This window comes from Anomalospiza imberbis, chromosome 5 (genome assembly GCF_031753505.1).
Source record: "Anomalospiza imberbis isolate Cuckoo-Finch-1a 21T00152 chromosome 5, ASM3175350v1, whole genome shotgun sequence".
In the NCBI taxonomy this organism is placed as follows: Eukaryota; Metazoa; Chordata; class Aves; order Passeriformes; family Viduidae; genus Anomalospiza; species Anomalospiza imberbis.
Genome location: NC_089685.1, coordinates 27,746,733 through 27,767,934, shown reverse-complemented (window position 1 = coordinate 27,767,934; position 21,202 = coordinate 27,746,733). Strand labels below are relative to the sequence as shown.

Genomic DNA, 21,202 nt, shown 5'->3' with positions numbered 1-21,202 from the left:
GCTGATGTTTCTCTTCAGGAAACCCTAGAACTTTATCCTTTGGAAATGGTCTTGTCATTAGATGGGGATGTAGTTTTTGTAATGTTACTTCTGTAATTTTGGTCAAACTCAGGCAAATGAATGCCCAAGTGAGTAAAGACCACCTCTGTTTTAGGGGTTAAAGGTGTAATGTGTCAGGGCACAATAAGCACAACTGAGTCAAAATATATTCAGGCAAAAAAGTTAAATGTGCCATGTCGGATACAGGGAGCATCTGGCCTGACACTGCCCATGGCATCATTATAATCTCTCTCTGTACAGCAGGGGGGCCTCATTGCTGCTGCCTGCTGGGAAAGGTCCCTGGCTGTGCTACTTTCCAAATGGTGCCAGTAAACTGTTTTTCAGAGTGCTCATTGGTCCAGATCAAAACTGTGCCATCACTTAAGAGTGCAGACAGGTGGATGTCATTACCCCAAGACTGTTTAATTTACTAGTACAGCTTTGACCTCAGAGCTCCTATGTGTCATCCTCCATCCTCACATACAAACATGCTTCATACTCCCTGTTGTGTAACAAGCTTTAGTTGCATGAGGAACAGAGGGAATCTGTGCTTGCCCAGAATTACCTGTAGCAAGCCAAACTTTCCTTGAAACTGTTTTTTTTTTTTTGCCTAACTTTAGGACACCCTTTTCCTCCTTTTGGGGTTCTGGTATTGTGCTAGAAGCAGCCTGACTCAATACCTGCTAGGTTTGATGTGCTGACCAAGGTGGTACTGGACCAGACAGGTCAAAGGGGAGCATTGGAGAGCTATCAGTTAGAGCTACTGGAGAGACAAGGAATGCTTGGACAGGGGAATCAGCATCAGGTGGACAAAACTTGGTGGTTGAAGCTCTGTGAGTAACATTTCCTGTTAAGTAATGCCAAGCCATTTCCAGGGTATATCCACAGCACTACTTTGCATACTACTTAGCGTACGCTTACTGAGACGACATTTTGGTGGAGAAAATAGTCTATGCCTATTTTGCAAAAAATTACTACAATCCATGCATTTAAAAGGCAAATTAAGCTTGAGGAGAATAGGATTTTTTAGCTCTTTGTAACTTTTTAGTGTTTGTCTTTCCCACTTCAATAATGTGATTTTAAAACATATTTTCTGACTTAACATTTACAATAAAAGCATGAATATGTATTTATCCTTTCTCTACAGAGATACTATGAACATCCTGGTACTATGGCTAAGTCAAAACACTCTAGGAAATGCAATTAGAAATTGAAAATATAGGTAACAATATTTTTTTAAATAGTTTAAGTATTTTTACTGGTTTGTTTCAAACAAAATTGCCATAAGCCATCCTTCAGGCTGAACTCAGGAAGGATGGCACAGGTACAGTTGCAGTGCTCTGTTTGTCCCTGCAAACATTACCAACTTATAGCTGTAGTAATAAGCTGCTGTAGAGCATCTTGCTTTAATATTGGAAAAATGAGTTTAGAATGAAGACAGGCTGTACTTAATTACAAACACACTCAATGCTCACATCTGAGACCTCTTCAGTAGTAATGAGAGTAGATAGATATTCTATATTTGGTACAAGACATAGTAAAGGAATTTGACAACCGTCTGTCTGATGGTAAAATTAAGAACTCATTTACTCTCTGGGGTGATTGGAGTTGTAAAGAATTGCCTTCAGATAGATTAGTTGAACTCTTGTGTTTTGTACCAGCATGTGTGCAAAATCAAGCCTGAGGAATTCGGTGTTGGTTTTATCCACAAAGACCATCCTCCCGCAGCCTTTCCTGCTTTTCTTGTAGGGAAGCTGTGTCGAGCTATTTCAAAACTTCACCAAGCTTTAGACATGGAAATAACAGTTATGACCTGAGAAAATACAAATGAGATTTGGATCGCTTTTAAATATTACATCAGATGGACTATAAACTAATGAATGTGATCGAGCCTTTGCTTTGCTGTAGCAACATAGGATATAATTGAGACAACAGGTCAGAGAAAGAGACTTAAAAGAAGACAACCTTTTAATACAGAGCTTACATTAACTTTGATTTATTAATCAGATCCCTTGTTGGAATTATGAGATTTGGAGGCACAATATGTATTCATTCTGTTACGATGGCATGAAACATCCTTATTGTTTGGGCTCAGTTGTAAGTGTGTATATGAAACAAAAAGCTAACACAAGATTAAAAATGGGGTCAAAACCAGGGTGATTACGTATTTTGTCACATCTGGCATTTGTTGATTATTTCAGTGTCTTACAATGCAAGAGACCAATTCCATAAGAAATGGATTATCCATACACATATCATGAGGCAAACCCAGACTCTCTCCTCATATTAAAAAAATCTTCCCTTATCTCCCAAGAATACACTGTAGATTCTCCAAGATTCCATATACCTGTTGGTGTATTTTTGAATCAGGTGCATTGGTGAAATTGCAGCACAACTGTGAGGACCTGGGTTTACCTCACCAAGAGACATCACCACCCTCTCCTGACCTTTATTTTCCTTGACCCTTTGGACATGTTGATCAGTATGTGATTGGAATAGTCAGCGGGTTCATGAGGATTTGGCTGGCAGTCAAACAGCCTGTGATCCTGGGGTTCATGCAGTGCCAGTACAGGGCGTGGGGAAATACACTGGATTCAAGGCTGGGAAAAAAATGGTCACAGTTAAGATTAAAATTCAAATTAATTTTGACCACATGCTCATGAAGGGAGCAACTAGACAAACTGCATGGTTTTGCAGGACTGTATTTGTGAGAAATGCTCCCAATAAATACCAGAGATTAGCAATACAACTGATCGCCATTCAAACTTTTTTTTTAAATATCTGTCCCACATTAAAACCAGAGATTTCTTTTTTCTCATGTGTTTGCCTTTTTTTACCAGGATTAATTTTTCAGCTCCACAAGACTCTTATCCAGGTGCTTTTCACCAGCTTTGTGTCCCAACTTCTTGTCATCTTATATGCAGCCTGAACCCCACACAGCTATTTATATGCATCACTAAGGATTTCTGTGCCTCTTAAAATCTGGGCCTTAAACACTTATGTGTCTACTCTTTTTATCAAAATTAATGTGGAAAGCCTCCACAGGTGCCAGTGGGAGGTCAGAGGTTTGATACACAGTGTGCGTTCTGGGCTGTACGACATGGGGAGAAACTGCGTCTTAGATTTCAGGTTGTGTACAAGGACAAGCTGAGCGTGCATGGGAGCACCTTGGAGACAGTCCAGATTCCAGGTTCTGTCCAGGATCCAGATAGCTCTGCTAAACATAGAAGGGATGATGAGGTCACAGTCAATTCTAACTTTTATGAAAGGGAGCAGAGATTCTCAGCAACAGGCCCTTTTTCTCACCATCTGCACCATTGTACAGTACTGCAATATCTTAAAGCCCAAAAAAGGGAATAATTTTAGTCTCTACTTTTCATTATCTCTACACAAAGAGACAACAACAAAGCACTCTCTGGAAATGCAGTGGTTCTAAATATTCTCCTTGGTTGGTTCAGCAGTTGTTTAGGAAGTTAATAGCTTTCAAGTATTCATGAACAACTCTGCAGGTCAGTAAAGGGAACGCAAAACTGGTCAGAAATGGTAAGAAATGGTGTCTCTACACAGAGCTAAATCCCATGTAATTTGGGAGCTGGTGAGTGTTTCTTCATTTTTAATTATGAGGGAAGCCTTCTGTTAGAATAATATTTTGTCCAGCATTACATATTCCCTTTATCTAGGGAGCTGGCAGGGGGAGAGGACAGAAGCTCTTCAGGCAATAGAAGTTGAATTTAATGGGATTCACAGAAGAGATTTAAGGAGGTAATCATCCTTATAGCTGCTCAAGTTCAATTTTTATCCCCCAAAGCTACTAATTTTTTAAGCATGTATTTTTGGCAGTGCTTTGCAGCAAATATCTCCCCTTGGGGCACATAGATATGTGCAGGCTGTATTACATAAATGAGCTTCTTTGCCATCTCAGTAACCCATAAATGCCAGTGACACATAAAACTAGGTATTCCCTCATCTCAGCAGGCTGACCTAGTCCTAGTCTTACATTTAATAAAGTTGGAGGAGGACGCAGTGGCAAGCAGAGCTACAGTCCTTAGATGCCAGGATCCAGAGTCAGAACTGACAGTATTGGATGCCCACAAAGTGCCATCCAAACATGAGTAAGGCTCTAAACCAGGATTAAAAGAAATTGGCACTTCCCCCTCTGTCAACCAAAGTAGAAGCCATGGATGGCTATATGTTTGATATTTCAAACATATATCAATATACATACATATTCCATTTAGAGGAAAGAGGGTTAGAAAATGCAAACCAAGCAATTTATTTCTTTGCATACGTTTATCCTTCCCTCAGTTACCTCTATTGTGAGTTCAGTGTGATTTAAATTAATGGAGTAAGAGGAATATTGTCCAGAATTTGGAAGGAGATATTTCAGAACTATTCAGGCACCCCTTATGCCTCAGAGACACCTTGTTCTCATTAACACAATTCCTGTCAAGGAGCTGCAAAGTGTTTTTAACAGTAAATAGGTAGAAAAGTCAAACAACTGCGAGTTTTGGGTTTTTTATCAACTCACTTTAGATGAGAGAGATACACAGCCCTGCTTTCACTGAGTTCCCCAAATTCCTGGCTTCTTTGAACCTATCTTGAACAAATCTACTATCTCTATAACACATCCTCCTTAAAACACAAGGGGATTATTTTAGCATACTAAATGCAAGGACAGCTGAACAACTCACCTCACTGCAGTTTCCTTCAAAAGGAATGTGTGTCCTGTGTCTACATGGCAGAAGAGGGTCATTCATTGGTGTCTGGGCTCACAGCCCTGCTCTGGGAGACAGCCAAGACTTGTCTGAAGCTGGCAGCCTTGCTGCCAGGGGAGGCAGGCTGTGGAGAGTTTCTCATCATCTGATAATTACTGCAGCACACTGAAAGAAGAGTAGGGCTGAAATTGGCCAGATCTGGAAGGGTTGAGACACCACCACCATTTTCAGCAAATCTTAACAAAGCTGAAGGCAGCCCACATGCAGATGTTAGTCTTTCCATCGACTCTGTCCCTCCAGGAGTCCCAGAGGCAAAAATCCCAAATGGTTCCTGGGCACAGGAGGGAACAATGACCTCTGAAAAAACTCAAGAGAAAAGTAAGTTCCTCTGCTGACCTCAAATTCCATTTTAGACAGCTGCATAAAAAAAAACAACATGGATTTGACTACTTCAGTTTTCAGAATTAGCACAAAACCTATGCAATGATCCTCCCAAGATGTATCATATTCCTCAAACTCTCCGATGACTCCTTACAGTTTTTCAGCTACCAAGTGGTTGGCAACACTTTTTCTGTATTGTCAAACATTTTCTGTATTTGCTTGGTTAGAAGCAGTTTGAATCTTGTAGGTTAAGTACTAGGACAAGGCTGTGAAGGTTAGTAAGGACTGTGAAGACACAGTGAAAAACATTTGGAAGATAATGGGATGTTATACAAAATTTTTAGTGATTGTGGAAAAGGCCAATAATAAAAACATCTAGAAGAAGAAAAAAGTCAGTGAAGGTGAGGAGCCAAGGCTACCAGGGTCTTCCACCTGATTGGTATCTTGAGTATAGCAACTGTGGCCATGTTGAGTAAGGCAGAAAGAGCCATAAATCTCCCCAGATGAATAAAGATGGGGAATTAAATACCAGAGAGAGTACCTGGATCTTTTCAATGTATTTTAAATGTATTTATCATGTAGTCACAACACTGAAAAGTTCACAGTTGTACTTCTTTTATTATAACTTTTCTATCTAGGTAGAGAGGTCACTGCTTAACCTCAAGAAAGGCAGGTCAGTTTCAGTGTATATTGTTCATGCTAACTGAAAATAAAATATACCCTACTTCAGGAGCATCCCTCTTTTTGAAATCCTTATCCTTACACTTGAAGAAAAAGATCTGTAAATTGAGATTGCAAAGATTGTCTGTGGATTTGGATGATAAATTTGTATTTATTCCTGTAGAATTTAGGAAATGGGATGTTTCATAGCACTTTTAAATTATAATATTTTAAAGGTTTTTGATTTATTTTCTTTGTGCTGCCATGTTAATAACCTGAAAGATATGCAATATCACATACAATAACAACAGAAACAATTATTACACTGGTGGCCTACTAAAGGCTTATTTTATCACATTTTTATAACATTAACTTGCTCATTAGAATACATGATCATGTATATCAGATGAATGCTAAAACTCAGTCACTAGGAACTACTCCTGCACTCCTACAAAAGCTGCACTCATTTACTTTCAAACTTGTGGCTGCGAGCCAGTGTACATGGGCAGCCTAAAATTATCAAACAAGGAGCTGCTTCTTCAGTTGTGAGAATCTTGCTGTCTGCAGACCTTCGCTAACTTCTGATGCCACTAAATCAAAAGCCTGACACAATTCCTGATTCTGTGTGGGAACTTTCTTAGCCTTGCTTCATTTGTCACTTAACCAGAGCCGAGCTTTCAAACCTGCACAATTTCTGTGATATTTGTAAACTGCTGATAATACAGAACTATATTCATCAAACGTTGTTTTGCATTCTGATAAGAAAAATAATTAGCATAAGCACATTTCTATAATTACAGTAAAAATCTTTGCTTTTCATGGTGCTAAAACTTATTTTTAATTGGATTTACAAACTGAATTAACTTTATATAATTGCCTAGGATTGTGTAGTTCAGCTGTTAAAAATCACTATCCCAGCTGGCCCCAAGCAGTCTTTCCCCATGTCTGACCAACCAGTCCTGAATACAGACACATGTGAAGTGCTGTCTTGTGCTCCAGGGGCTGATAGAAATGCAAGAAGCTATCAATAGCCAGCTCAGACTAATGAAAGCACATCTCTGCAGGGCCTGATCAAGCTGATGATTGTTTTTTAATTATATGGGGCAAGTTCAATGGCATTTCCCTGCAATAGGCTATGTCTGCTTGACCATGATAGCTCAGTTTAATTACATTACACCCATTTAATTACATTGCAATTTTCATACTGGCAAAATGCAGAAACTCCTAATAAGTGGATAATTCAGAAATAAATGGGGTTTTGTCAGTCTTATCACATAAACTCATAAAGAATTTTCATTGTGTATGTATGCAATGGAAATACCAAGGGTGACTTACCATTTTGGTATCTAATGTCTCCTTTCCAAAAGAGAGTTCTCAGCCTGTTCCATGGAGCTCTCCTTTTCATCCTTACCTCTGCATTTGTACCAAGTGAGTTGTCTGTGACTGCCTCTAAAAGCCCCTCTGCCCACAGAGGGACTTGCTTTGTGAAACTTCTCTGCACAGAGATTTTACAACATTTATGGAAGAAGAAATATTGTGTCATCCAACTCAATTTCTCTTTGCTTTCAGCACATCAACCATTATATATTTTCTTGGTATCCCATCCTATGTGAGTTTTTATGCCTCTTTCTGTTCAGACTTGAGTCTCATCTTGTCTCACACTTGTCTGAATCAGAGTAACAGCTGCATTCCTCTGCCTCCTATTTTTTTCTCTCTCCAAATATTAGTAGCTCTGTCAAATCTCTGTCCATCTCTTTGTCTCTTGGAAAGTTGTCTTTGTTACAGTAGAAAGGGAGTCTTTTTGAGGCCCACACATTTTCTGCACTTGGTAATGTACAGCTCATGAAATTGGAAAGGGACTATTTTGGACCAGTAAGAGCATTTAAGGGCTCCTTTGACACTGCAAAGTCCTAATTTGTTTCATTTCCAATGCAGAGAAAGAGTGCCAGTCATGGAGTAAAGGACGTCTACTCTGATATGTACACTTCAGGTAGATACACAGGAAGTATCTTTGCTCCTGAGACGTGGTCTGAACCCAGCCAGCCCATAAACAATGATAAATGGTTCAACTGCAGGTCTGTCTTCCCAGAAATCACTTTATATATAGCTATGAAAACATTCCAGTTAAGCAGTCAGATGTGTTATCATAGCACCAAGCTCTGACCCCTGGGGTTACATAGGATATGCTGAGAACTGGAGTCTCAATAATGTTTTTTTTCCTACTCTTTATAGACCTTTTTACAGCTTCCAAATCTGAATCACAGTAGCTGTATTCAGTGCCTGAAAAAAACAGTTACTATTCATTATCATCCCTCTAGTACTCCTTAGGCTGCCAAATTGCCATCAGTGCTTTTACTCTTAGTTTGTATGTATCTTCCTGTCCCACAGGCTCAGCTTCTTCTTGTGTTCTGTGTTCTTTCAGGAATGATAATTTAAAAAGATACCATGCATTTGTTTGAAATAATGCCTTTTCTCAGTGGCTGAGAAAAGGTATTTTCTCCAGCTGCAGGCTAGGGTGCTGACTCGCACACCTCCTACAGCCGTTCACCACAGTACAAGACTGTAAAATCACATCACTGATAGCTGTGGACCCACCACAGGAGAGGGCTGCCATGTCAATTCAAAACAGAACTGGGCTCCGAGGGCTCCAAACAGTCAGGGCTCAGCTTTTCTTTCTGCACTTGTGTGGGCAAAACTAGAAGCTTCATGAAGTATTATTTTGTCAATTTTTGGATTTTGGATAGCATCTAGACATTCACACTTGATAACTAAAATGCTGGGTGATGGATTATTGCCATCAATATAATCTCAAAATTTTTGTATGATATCCATGTGTTTTTGTAGCCATTTTATTTTCTTGGGCATTATGTCAGACTATTTTTCAGGTACATATCATGATTTGTGCCCTTTCTCTTAGAGTGAAACTTTTTTCACTGGAGTAATCATGGTTTCCAGTCTACATTTTATCAATGACACCAACTCATTCACCAGCCTAATGCTGCATTATCCAAGGAAAATCACTTTGTTGTGGTATTACCTTTCCCCAGAGGAGGCTGAATTGCTTTTATTACTTCCTGCTTGAACAACTGCTAATCTCATTTCTGGAGTTCTTCCAGCAGGAGGACTATACTTCTGACATGATGGATTCAAATCACCCATGCCAGGATTTAACAGACTGAAATATCTTTCTTCAAGGGCAGAGATTTGATCTCCTACAGAATCTGTGATTTAAGGACAAGAGGCTTTTTTGCACAGTTTCCCATTTATCCTCCTGTTTTAATGAACTTGTCCATATTTTGAGTTTTCTGATTACAAAATGATAATTAATTGCACCTACAGCAAGACTCTATAAAGATTTACAGCCTGTAAGTTCCATTACTTCTGTCCGCATTCAAAATGTGAATTACCCAGATTTTGCTGTTCCTGTTTTCCTGCATTAATTTTCCAGACTGTAACATTTTAGTTTGCTAACCTGAACTGCTAAATCATCTGCTTACTTTTAAATCTAATATTCAGATTCCCAGAATTTATTGATTGTACAAAGTAAGGTCTAGGGCCAAGAGCTTATGAGCAGTCACAGGACAAATCCATATTGTACCCAGCCTTCACCAAGGTAATGCTGTGGCTGTATCCTAAAGATACATTGAAGCGACACTCCCATTTCTAAATTAACAAATTAAATTCCCCTAAGTTTAGGCAGAAAATCAGCAGCAATGAACTTCTATTCAAAAAGCTTTCAGCTTTCACATTGAATAGAATGCTTGTGACAGGGCTCCCCTAGGTTTTGGGAAGGAGAGTAGATCTGAGGATGGTTACAGAAGAAAGCAGGAGCCTTTCCCTTGACCACCAAAAGCTCCCCCCCACCGCCATCATTCCACTTCTCCTCCAGCCCTCACACAGTTCCTGCAGTGACAACTACATTGTATGTCAGCTTGCTCAGGAATCTCTAAACAATATTACTGAATAAATTTGTGTACTTTAACTTCTGCTTTTACCTGAAGGTGAGTACACTTTTTATAAGAATCTGTCCCTTAAGCAACACCCTTTCAGTTGTTGGGGAAGAAAAAAGTTAAGCTGGTTCCTTCTGCTAGGAGGGACTGATCCAAATAAACGTCTTAGAGAAGTGGATAATGGCAGGTCCCAAGGGTCCTGCTGTGTCTCCATTTCCTCTCCCAGTCCATAATGTGCATTTTTACTCCTAGCAGAAGGATTTAAGACATAGGCCTGAGACTTATAGTTGGCTGCTATTTAAGAGAATTTGCAAAATAGAGGAATATCTTATCTGTGTGTGAAAGGATAAAGATGAATTTAAAGTCAAAAGCTAAGTTGCTTTTTAAAGCAATTTAAATTGGATACATAAGGCCCAATCACATTTTTAGTATCACTTAATATATTGGGATCTCTAAAAGCCTCACTCTGTTTTTGTAACATAAATAATAACAACCATAACAGATTCCTTCTGGTGATGGATCTGATCTCATGGAGGAAAATCACAGACATAAGAGTAGAAAAAAGAGACTTATTTAATTGAGATATCTTTCCCATGCTGCCTGAATTCTGACTGTCCTGGTTTTTAATTTTCATAAAGAAAAACCTGTCTGTTTCCAACCTGTTCAGTCCTACTCAGTGGGAGCAGGACTGAGGAGCAACTCTGTTCTCTTTCACTACCAAAAGGGCACATGGTGGTCAGGGCAGCACAACAGCAAGCTGAACCCACTGGAAAAGTATATGGTATGAACAGTGAAAATCTGATCTTATTTCCATTAACTTCACTACCATGTAAATTTCAATTTACCCTTAAGGTTATTACCCACAGGAAGTTACTAATTTTGAAACTGATAACATACATGCCTGTAGTCTACCACTTGTCGTTTGACTATCCCAAACATAAAGCAGTGTTTCCTCAGCTCAGAGGTTTTAGTGCAGTGTGAGGCTCCAAAGGCAGCTGGATTCTGAGAAAAAAAACTGTGCACCCAGATATTAGGTCCATTAGCAATGAACTGCATTTCTAAATGGAGAGTGTGACTTATTTGATTATCCATTTAGTGAGAACATGATTGCTAAATACCCTTTAGAATAATGTATTTCAATCAACTCAATTCTCCATGGATGTCTTATTAACTACTATTTGGTAGAAGAGTAGCTATTTATTACTTGGGTCTAAAATTGTTCTTTTCCCTCTGAAATAAACATTTTAAGGCATCACACAGCTGTACATGCAGCAATGGGCAGGCAGTTTCCTCTTAGGCTTGGGCAGTCAGCCATTCATCTCTTGCTTTTTGTTTCAAGGTTAATGCTTCCTTCATGTCTTAGTGGCAACAAAGTTTTTTTAGGTGGATTTATTCTTGCCTGTTCATAGAAAACCAGTGTTAAGATCTTACAGATTAATTTCTTTCAAAGCTGCAGGAGTAAATACATCTTTGGCAGAAAAGTCTTGTTTTGGTCACTTACACTTCTTTTATCTCTGCCTTTTTTTCTCTGGTCTGTTGCTTACCTATTTCCTCGCCATCCTCACCCCTCCTATGCTCTCTTCTTTGGCACTTTCCCCTGAATTCTGTTGGGGTGTTAACGCTTGAATCAATGTATACATGAAATGTACCTTAAATTGGGTACACCTACATCATATATACTGGCCACCCTATGTATACGATACCTGCATGTTCTCTGATCTATGCACTTTGTCCTGTTAATTTTTGCTGTTAGTTCATGTCCTTAAAAACTAAAATATGTTGAAAAACACACTTTAAATAGACATCTTTAATAGGGATGATTTCTTGTGTCTCAAGCAAACAATGGAATTTAATTAATTTAATTCTATTATCTTAAGAAATAGATCATGCCATATGAGAGAAAAAAGAAAGCAGCCTTGGAAAACTAACCTGCCATACAATTCATCTGTGATCACAGAGCAAAAGCTGAGCACTGCAATAAAATATTCCAGCCACACAAGATCAATTACTCTATACTGTTATTAGCTGGGGAGAGTCTTCAACCTCACAGAAGAGTGGAATATTCTACCTACTAGTCTACTTTGGATTTTATTTCACAGTGCAGTGAATTCAGTGGGATTTTGCTTTCTGGTAGGTGTGGTCACTGCTCTGCTTGCAAAAGTACACAGGCAGAGATGAGTTTTCTAAACCAACTGTATTTTCTCAGAAAATACGATTGGGTAATTTTAGGGTTTTATTTAAAAGTGAAGGATCCCTTCCCTCTCTCCCCCAGCTCCCTTTTCAGGGTGGCACATTTGTCTCTGGACCAGAGAAGTGCAGCTATGTGTATGCTCTCAAATTAAAGAAGGTGTAAGATGAGGTGGTAGCCACAATAGCAAGGAGCACAGACCTGGTCTTGACAACCCTGTGTAGACCCCACTTTGCAGGGGATGAGCTGCCCCCAGTGAGGCTCAGCCTGATCCTCCTTCCCCCTTCCCAGGGCTAAAGCTATGGTAATGGTGCGGGATCGCATTCTTCCTGCAGCATGGCTGTACACATCCTGTTTGGCATATGGAACATGCTGAGACAGCACTGAAGGGTGCCAGAGCTCACACAGTCCTGTCCCCATTGCCAGCTGGGAGCAGGTACCTCTGAGACCCTACAGAGCACTTGCAGAGCCTTTCAAGACAGCCTGGTAATGAGCTGACAGCAGTGGGGCTGGTTGGGGCCCCAGCACTGAGCCTGGACCAGGGATGCTTCTAATTAACGGTAGAGACAAATCCACTGAGGCCAGTGCAGAGTCAACAACACTCCAAATGCATGTTTGCATTAGGGCTTAACTTCAATTGTTTGCTTTAATACAGAATGATGCAAACGAACATCTTCCAAAGCTACACTTGAGCCTTAGGAACTAAGGGAAGGCTTCAGCACCGGTTTGAATGTTCTAAGAAATTATGACTGAAAATACCTGGATATATGTATATTTCAGTAGAAATATGTATATATGCTGAATGTGATTTGAGCTCAGGTTTGAGCATACCTGTTGAAAATGTAGGGGTGCAATTGGTAATTATATCACATTACTAACACTTGGCCACACGCAGCTCAGGTATGTGCAATTTATTTTAATCAGTATATATTTTAATTTTATCACTTCAAGGTGAGGCATATTTTTCAGCTTATTATTATGTTAGAAGGTTAAAAAAAAAAGTAGTGGCAGATTAATAAAGTTGACACCTTTTCTTGCAAGGGTGGTGCATGGACCCATGCCAAAACTGAAGCAGGATGCCTGGGGCTATTCAATCTGGACAGTAACCTTTCAACAAACATGTTTATCCAAACCATTTGGAGCAGGCAGCTGTGTGGTACTTAGTTGCCAGCTGGGGTTAAACCCAAAGACACTCAGTTTTAGAAGAGTTGCACTGATGCATTTTTAGTTTGTTACCTGTTGCTGTTAGGAACAATGAAACATGGAGAGACTTACAGAGCTCCTGAGCAGCACTGTCATTCACAGTCACCAACCTGCAGTATCTCAGGAATATACTCATTTTGCATAACACAAGCTCTCTCAGGATTTACTCTCTGAGTGTTTCGTGCAGTGCAGTGCACTGTCATTCACAGTCACCAACCTGCAGTATCTCAGGAATATACTCATTTTGCATAACACAAGCTCTCTCAGGATTTACTCTCTGAGTGTTTCGTACAGGAAAATTGTGTGTGTCTGTGTGTATGTACTAATTTCTGAAGAGTTTTTTGGAGGTGAAGATCTACTGTAAAGTTAATGTGCTTATGAAATCCATGCTGATGTCTAAATTCATGCTCTTTTACATGGGTCTCAAGTATCTCTATCAGAATTAAGAAGCCAAAAGTCAACAGAATAGTTCCAAGTGTTCTGTTGACCAGCATGCAAGGTAAGAGCACAATAGTGTAAACATGCAGTAAAAATATCCTGTTTATCACCAGGTCAGTAAAAAGCACTAATGGGTGGTCTATTCACAGTATATTCAGGAGTTCATTTTCAGTACTTAGTTTGTCTGTCCTATCCACAGCTGCTGCATCAACACTTATTACACCTAACAATGTGAATTAATAGAAAAGCACAGTATCTAGCCATTTGGTTTTACTTAAGTCACAGCTTATCTTGGGAGTCAACCCCTATGGCAAGACAAAAGAGAATCCAAGAATGACACATGGCTCTCCAGACCAAAGCATGCTCTTCCTCAGCAACCATGATACCCTGTTTTGGCATTAGCACAGTTCACTTGTGATCAGTAATTCCAGGCAGAGTAATTCAGAGTAATTCAGTAGAGGTTCAGGCATATAGCTCCACATCCTACTCTGTCTCCGTTTTTACCCTGCAGCAGAGTCAGTGGATGCTTGCTGTGGAGACAGCTTGACTGCCAGCATCAACATCACACTGGCTTAGAAAGACCTGGACACTGGGTGATGTTGGTTTCCCCTTTTGCTCTGACCAGGCAGGCTCTTCCCATGCTGGCAAAGGAAACACATTCACTTATTCTTTGGAAATAATGCTTTTTGCACACTTTCTTTGAGTGTGCAAAAGTGGCTTGGGGCCATTCCCATGATGAGGAACATCATGACACTGGTAGGCTGGACTCTCCTAACCTTGGTAAATGTTCATCTCTGTGTCAGTGCAAGTCTCTGCCCAGTGTAAGGAAAAGGAGTGATCTTGCCAACTCAGGTGGGCATCTTCATGTGTCTTTGATCTTTTATGTGGTAACACACTGGTCTATTTGTATTTGCTGGCCTGAATTAAGGGTGCACAAAGCCTTGGTTTACTCTATATTCCTTTCCTTTTTTTTGTATAAATAACTCTGGATGTGTCAGTTTTTTTATAAAGTTCAATTCAAAATACATAATGAAACATTTGTTAAGACAAAGTTAAACCAAGTGGCCACAGCCACCCTGTTTGCAGGAACTGTTTCCAGTGCATGCCTGGTTACTGTGTGAGATGTTCATCTAGCACTTTGGAGAAGTGGAAAATCAAATGTGCTTTAAGGATTAGCCTTCCTTTAGCGACCTTTCTCCCCCATAACTCTTCCTCTCTTGGATGGTGGTAGGATTTGGCCCTGGGTGAGAGCCCTGCCTCAGAGCAGAGCTGGCTCCTTAAGGCTGCATGTGAGGTGGAGAAATTGTAGCTCTTGATGTGAGACCAGAACATAAACTAATGGCAAGACTTTTAGCAAGGCTGTAATTTCTGCTCCTATATGCTTCCCTTTATGTTATCTTCAATAGAAATCAACCCCCTAACCCCCCCTCCCCCCATAATTTACTGGTTTTTCATTTGTTCGTGAACTAGAGCAATCTATGTGTTTCATATATTAGTTTTTATTTTGTCTCTTGAAGTAGCTGAACATTTCAAATTCAGTATCTGTGTATTTTTATACCAATTCAAGTCTAACATGGAAAGCTGCTTTGACATTAAAATCTGAGTTACAGGGAAAGACTTGCTAAATGCAGGACTGGTTTGCACTGATTGTCACATCAGATTTTTGACAGACATTATGGTATACAATAATCTTTCTCTGCACATCTTCCTGAAAACCTCATCATCCAGTGATGAATAGATGTAAATCACTCTTGAAACCTATTCTAGTGGATATCTTAAAAAAAAAAAAAACAAAAAAACTGACACACAACAAAAACCAGAAGTAATCTGCAGAAAATCTTATGAGTGATAGTGAAATTTATCCTGCTTCTTCTCTTTTTAACATGGAAAATCAAATTCCAGCCGTTAAAATAGAAACTTTTATCTACAAGTAAAAAGGATATTGCAGTGATTCTCTCCAAGCTTTTATGTGTAGAATTAAAATGTACACCCTAAGAGCAAGCCTCAGAAAAATCATGGACTATACTTCTGCAATGGGCCTGTTACATTATTTTTATTATTACAAATTGTTAGTGAACAAGCGATGAGTAATAATCCCACCAAAATTAGGTACATAATTAAAGTGTTTTGCTTTTTTAATATTTTTAGTAGAATGTTTTTCAGTTGCAGGCTGAATTTAGAAAATGTGATTTAGAAAAAACAGATCACAGTTCTGCTAGACTACTATCTCCATCATGTAAGCTGGCTCTGGCTGTGATGTCCACCCTGGAGGCTGAGGCTGCTGTCATTAATGGAGATCCTGACACTCCAGTTATTCACTAAAAAATATTCATCATATTCAAAAGTCTGCCTGAAGACCTGCCTAAAAAGCCACAAGCACTAGTCTCAGCTGGTGTAAATGAAAGCAGCTTCAGTGGCTTTGCCAGGGTGGAGACTGCCTGCTCCATCTGAAACATGTTTTCAGCATCTCTGCTCTCACCACCAGCAAAAAGAAAAAATGCGAAATGTTCTTCATTGTTAATCATTAACATGTGGCTGCCTTCTCATCTCTAAAGCAGCATGCACCTATTTGTTTGGTATGATGCTGATATACGATGATTTTTCTGTAACAGTGTTTCAAAAGCATCTCTTATTTTCTTAACACCTCAGGCTTTCTTATTTTATTCTGCTGCCTCCATCCATGCAACAGGTTTCCAGCTACAAAGCCTTGCACACCCTGCAGATGCCTCCCCCTTCCACCCCTCACTGCCACCACAAGGATGATGTGATGCCAATCCCAGAGGGCAGAGCTTCTGTCCTCCTCACACGAATGGGCCCTGACGTGCTGAGCTGGTTCCCGCAGGCAGAGTCCCTCTGAAGATGATGCTGTCTGACAACGTGAATCAATTCAGCATTTCTTTATCTCATTTCAGAGCAGCAGGACTCCTGGGGCTGCGACACTGAAAATGTGCCGTGTGTTACCCATCCTGATCAAAACACTTAACGGGGGTCACTGTCCTGGACACGCTCTAACAGGAGTGGCCTAAAGACTGTCGGAGCTGGGGGCGCAGAGCAGGCGCCGCGCCGAGCCCTGCTCTGCCGGAGAGCATCTGCTGCCTGACGAGATGTTCCCATCTTCGTGCGTCAAGACCTTAAGCTCTTCTTCTTTGACACAGAGATTAAGGGCAATCCCAACAAATTCAAAAACAGATCAAATATGGTACCTCAGTGAGATGAACTGCTGCCCTATAGATTGCCCAGCCATGCTGCACTCCTGGGCTTCTCATGGGAACCTGTCCCCTCCACTTGCACAGGTTCAGCAGCACCAGGCTGTGCCTTTTCTGAACCCATTGTGGCAGTGTAGGCTTCACATGAACTGCAAAAGCTGAGCTACTTGGCTACACATCAACCAGGTCAATAGCATTTTAAAGATCTTTATTATTGTACAGCTGCCAGGCACACATACCTACAGACACATATCTGGGAACTGACAGCCTAGCAAGACATTTGTCTGGCTTCTGATTCTGCCTCGAAAAAGCCTTTGCGACATGGCTATCTGCTGAATTTCAGACCAAGCATCCCTGTCCCATAGCTCTTGCCAGTTTACTTTGCTGCCCCAAATGTCCCTGCAATTTAAAATCATAACAAATGGTTGAATTAGAATAAGGTCACTGTTGCATAGACAAACAGAATTAATGTGTTATGCAAAACAAGCAAATTATTATGAACCCGTGTCTTATTCTTTTTAACCACTATTTTATAGTGCCTTTATATCTGTAGATACACACACACACACAGACATACACACATTTATATCCATTAACATGGGATGTGAACTTAAGATGCTTTGGGCTTCTGCTAACCAACAATTTAACTTCCCTCTAGTGGCCAATTGTTGCTTAAACGCTAGTGATTGAAGACTCGTCTGCCTCTCATTATAAAAAAGATAAATCAGCTTGTTTTAAAAAAATATATATGAGTTTCCCTTTTGATAAAGTTTATGGTCATTATCTAATTGTAGTAGAACAGCACAGGCTGTTTCCTTATTAAAGCAAAACTTTGAAACCAAGCACCTGTAGTGAAAAGGACAAGGAAAGAAAAACAATTTCAGCCAAATGGAAGTTCTTGCTGGCTAATTGTTCAAGTGATATAATTATACCAAAAAATTTTGGTTTGTACTGCTAGAAAATAAAAGCTATAGTATTAATTTATAGGCAGGGTATCCAGTTTTCTTGTGCTTTTCATGTGGTATTTGTGTCTACAGGCCATCACATAGCCCAGCAAAGGCCATTTTCCCTCTCCTTACTGGAAATCAAACTATTCCTGTCCACGCCAGTATTCTTTTCCATTCATCTGTCTTTTGACTTGTCCAGAAACTGTAGCAATTAGCTGTCTTTTTTTTTTTCCCTCTCTTCAGTTTTATTCTTCAAGAATCGCTTTAAAAACATTAATTCTGGTATTCCATTTTTGGAGACCTCATTGTATAGGTTCTTCATCTATCAAGCAGTTTGTATGGCTCTCTTGTATCTTCCTTATCTCAACAGCTAGGAGAATGCCCACTTTCCTCATATTACTGGAACACCACTAGTCAAATTCCTAAGAACAGGGAAAAGGATCTCTTCAGATTGCCTTGTCCTATACCTGCAGAAAACAGGTGCTTTCCAGGAGATAGTTTTAGCTTACTTCAAAAAGTAAGGAAATTAAAGCAAGTGCTTAGTGTGTATGAGTGTCCAGCTGGTTAGTACTTCCCCTATGCCAAACCTGTAAACCTCCGGGAAAATTCTCAATTGTTTGATAGACATTTTTAAGATTGTCTTAAAGATGTCTTAAGATTATCTTAAGTCTTTCTAAGTCTCTTGGAAAAAGAACTAAATAAAGAACAATAATTTAAAAAATCTGGAAGGAGAATGATGTCCTATTGATCTATTTTACGCTGTTTGTCACCAACAGGGAGTTTGGTCTGCACCCAGCAGGCTTTGCTGCTCCACGCTAGCAAGGGCTCCTGCTGCTTCTGCCATTTGTCAGGTTTTCTCTTTTCGCCCTTCAGGCCAGCTATCCTACTGGCTGTTTCTCTATTCTTTCCAAGAAACCTCAGATATTCTACTTTTGTTCTTGCATTTTCTCTGTCCCAACAGTTTCATTTTCACTACCTCTCCTTGCCACGCCAGAAGGCAAACTTTTCATGCCAGCATGACCATAACTCTCTTTCACTACAGTACACAAATTGCAGAACACCTACTTGAAATATATCCTGAACACTGCCATTTAGAAAACTTCATTTGTTCCCTTAGTCCTGTGAAGTCTTGAAGCCCTTTAGAGCTTTGCAAACCCAGGGCAGAGGAGTGGGCTGCTGTCCTTTCTCAGGTAAGATGTTGGGCTTCAAAGCCAAAGCATCCATCTTCTGAAGTCTTGGGAAATATAGCAGCACCCTCTGGAATATACATATCAAGTACAGTTTACTGTCAAAGGTAAATGTAGTTCATTCCTCAGTGTAGCTCAAGACCTAGTAATTTTTAAAAAGTCTGGCACCAGAACACTGCCTAAACTTTCCCTGTTTGAAAGCTCAGGTCTGAAACCTGTAATTGTACAGCATGGACCAGGTATGTTTCCTCCTCATCACTTATATCCAAAATGTGTCAGAAAGCCAGGCAGAATTAAATCTAAGCAGTGGCTTAGATTTCTGACATGATGCCATGGGGTTTTTTTCAGCTGGCAGGGAAAACACACTACCTTCTAAACTTCTTTTAGTTAAGCACCTCAGGGCAAGACAAAACAGGTCAAAAGGCTGGCTGGGTCCAGGTGACAGGAGCTGTCTCCTGCCCTGCCTCTCTTCAATTTAAACATGTGCAAACCTATTACTTGCCAGCTGGCTTCAAATTTATCCTGTGCGGATTTCCTGGAGGGACAAAGCCAGTGCTGCCAAATTCACAATAGGCCAAACTTCTCCAACTCCAAATGAAGAATCCATCCTTCAGGTATTGAACATGATCACAATTTTTTTATCAAGTCATTTACATGTGAGCACCGTAAGGAATGTCGTGTATATTTTTGCCGCCAAAATTCATGAGAACACTGGGATCACCACTTTTCTCCTTGCTTACAGTCACAACAGATCACATCTACTGTCAGTCATAGTCCTGCTGACATGTATTTATCTTGACAGTTTGATCTAAAGTTCCCACTTCTCATGTACAAAGAGCAGCCAGAGATCGCTTCAGAGATTAAAACATGATGGCTAGTTGGATTTATTTTCACTCTAGGGGCATCATTTGGGGGTAGATTCCTACAAGAAGCACATTCAGTTATTTCCATCTTCCCACAAAACCAGCTCCTGCTTCTGCCAAGTCTCTGAAATGTTCTTTCCTAAGGCAGATGAAGGGGGAAAAAAGAGAGAGGGAGTGGACAAAAACACAGCAAAAGACATTTTCAGAAATGATTGGAATCTCATTCTCTTTCTGATTTTCTCCCCAGTTCTTTTTCTCAGAAAAGAAGACACTTCCATAGGGTAGATAATATTTCTTCACATGTGATTTCTAGGGTTTCTCTTTTAAAATATACCAGACATCATGAAAAGAGAATTTGGTTCCCAAATCTTTTGCCACTTTGCCTCTGCTACGTGGAACCACGAAGAAATTGTATTTTCCTAGGAACAATGGGAGAACAGATTACAAGAAAAAATACCATTGGAGTATCCTCTTTAATTCCCTCAGGATTTATACAATCACTTCAGTGAGAATAAAATCAAAAGCAAAGGTATATCAGTAAAAGGAAAATATGGCAACTATATGTATTAGTACACTTTGGGGAACATGCACAAATAATGTATGTGTTTCTCCAAAAATTGTTACTGTATGAAATTCTTCTTTCCAACTAAGCCTAGGGAACTCAGACCCCTCTTTTCAGGAAGTATTCTTTAACTGAAACAGAAACAGCTGTATTTCATATCTCCCAGACAGTTTACATTGCTGCAAAAATCAACAGATACCTCTACAAAACCAAGGCAGCTGATATCTGAAGATTGTGTGAAGATATTTGAAGATAGAAGTGCCAGAACTGAGTCTGTGCAGATGACAGGAGCTGAAATATCCAGGAGTTTCAAATAACATATGGAAAGGCTGGCAGAATGGCTTCTAATTCAGTGATAAGATCCCTCTTTCAAGCATCATGCCCACACATAATCTTTTGGATACATCTCTTGAAGCACCCGCATCTCTTGGAATCCATGGCTCTCCTGCAGTCTTCTATGCAGAACAGCTGCCCTCCTGCCCAGTCTGTTTCCATTCATATACAGGATAGACAAGATATGAAAAGAGCATTGCAACGGATTTTGTGTACTGTAAAAGATGATGTCTAAAAATTCCTCACTTCACATACTATTTAAAAATAGATAACCATAAATTTGTATGTCAGACAATTCCTTTAGGATACAAAATCCTTATTTGAGATCCTATCTGAGGGCTCTTAATTTCAAATCAACATTCTTACTTTCTCTTATTCACTCTTACAGGTATGGAACATGACTGCTTCAGTTCTTTTCTTTGCAGTAATATGACTAAATAAATAATAAAATCATCCATGGAAGTAAAATGCAAATCATAGATTTCAATGAGAAATGGTCAGACAAATTTACCAATTTTTCAAGTGGTAGC

General features: G+C 39.8%; 1 long non-coding RNA gene across 1 annotated transcript; it reads right to left on the bottom strand.

Annotated features, from left to right (window-relative positions):
* Window positions 1-1,069: 1,069 nt before the first annotated feature.
* LOC137473902 (uncharacterized) lies at window positions 1,070-5,183 on the bottom strand. The gene is made up of 3 exons (XR_010999052.1): window positions 4,731-5,183; window positions 2,387-2,639; window positions 1,070-1,852 (listed from the first exon to the last, which is right to left on the bottom strand). It is a non-coding gene; the product is annotated as an uncharacterized lncRNA (long non-coding RNA).
* Between the last annotated feature and the right edge of the window lie 16,019 nt (window positions 5,184-21,202).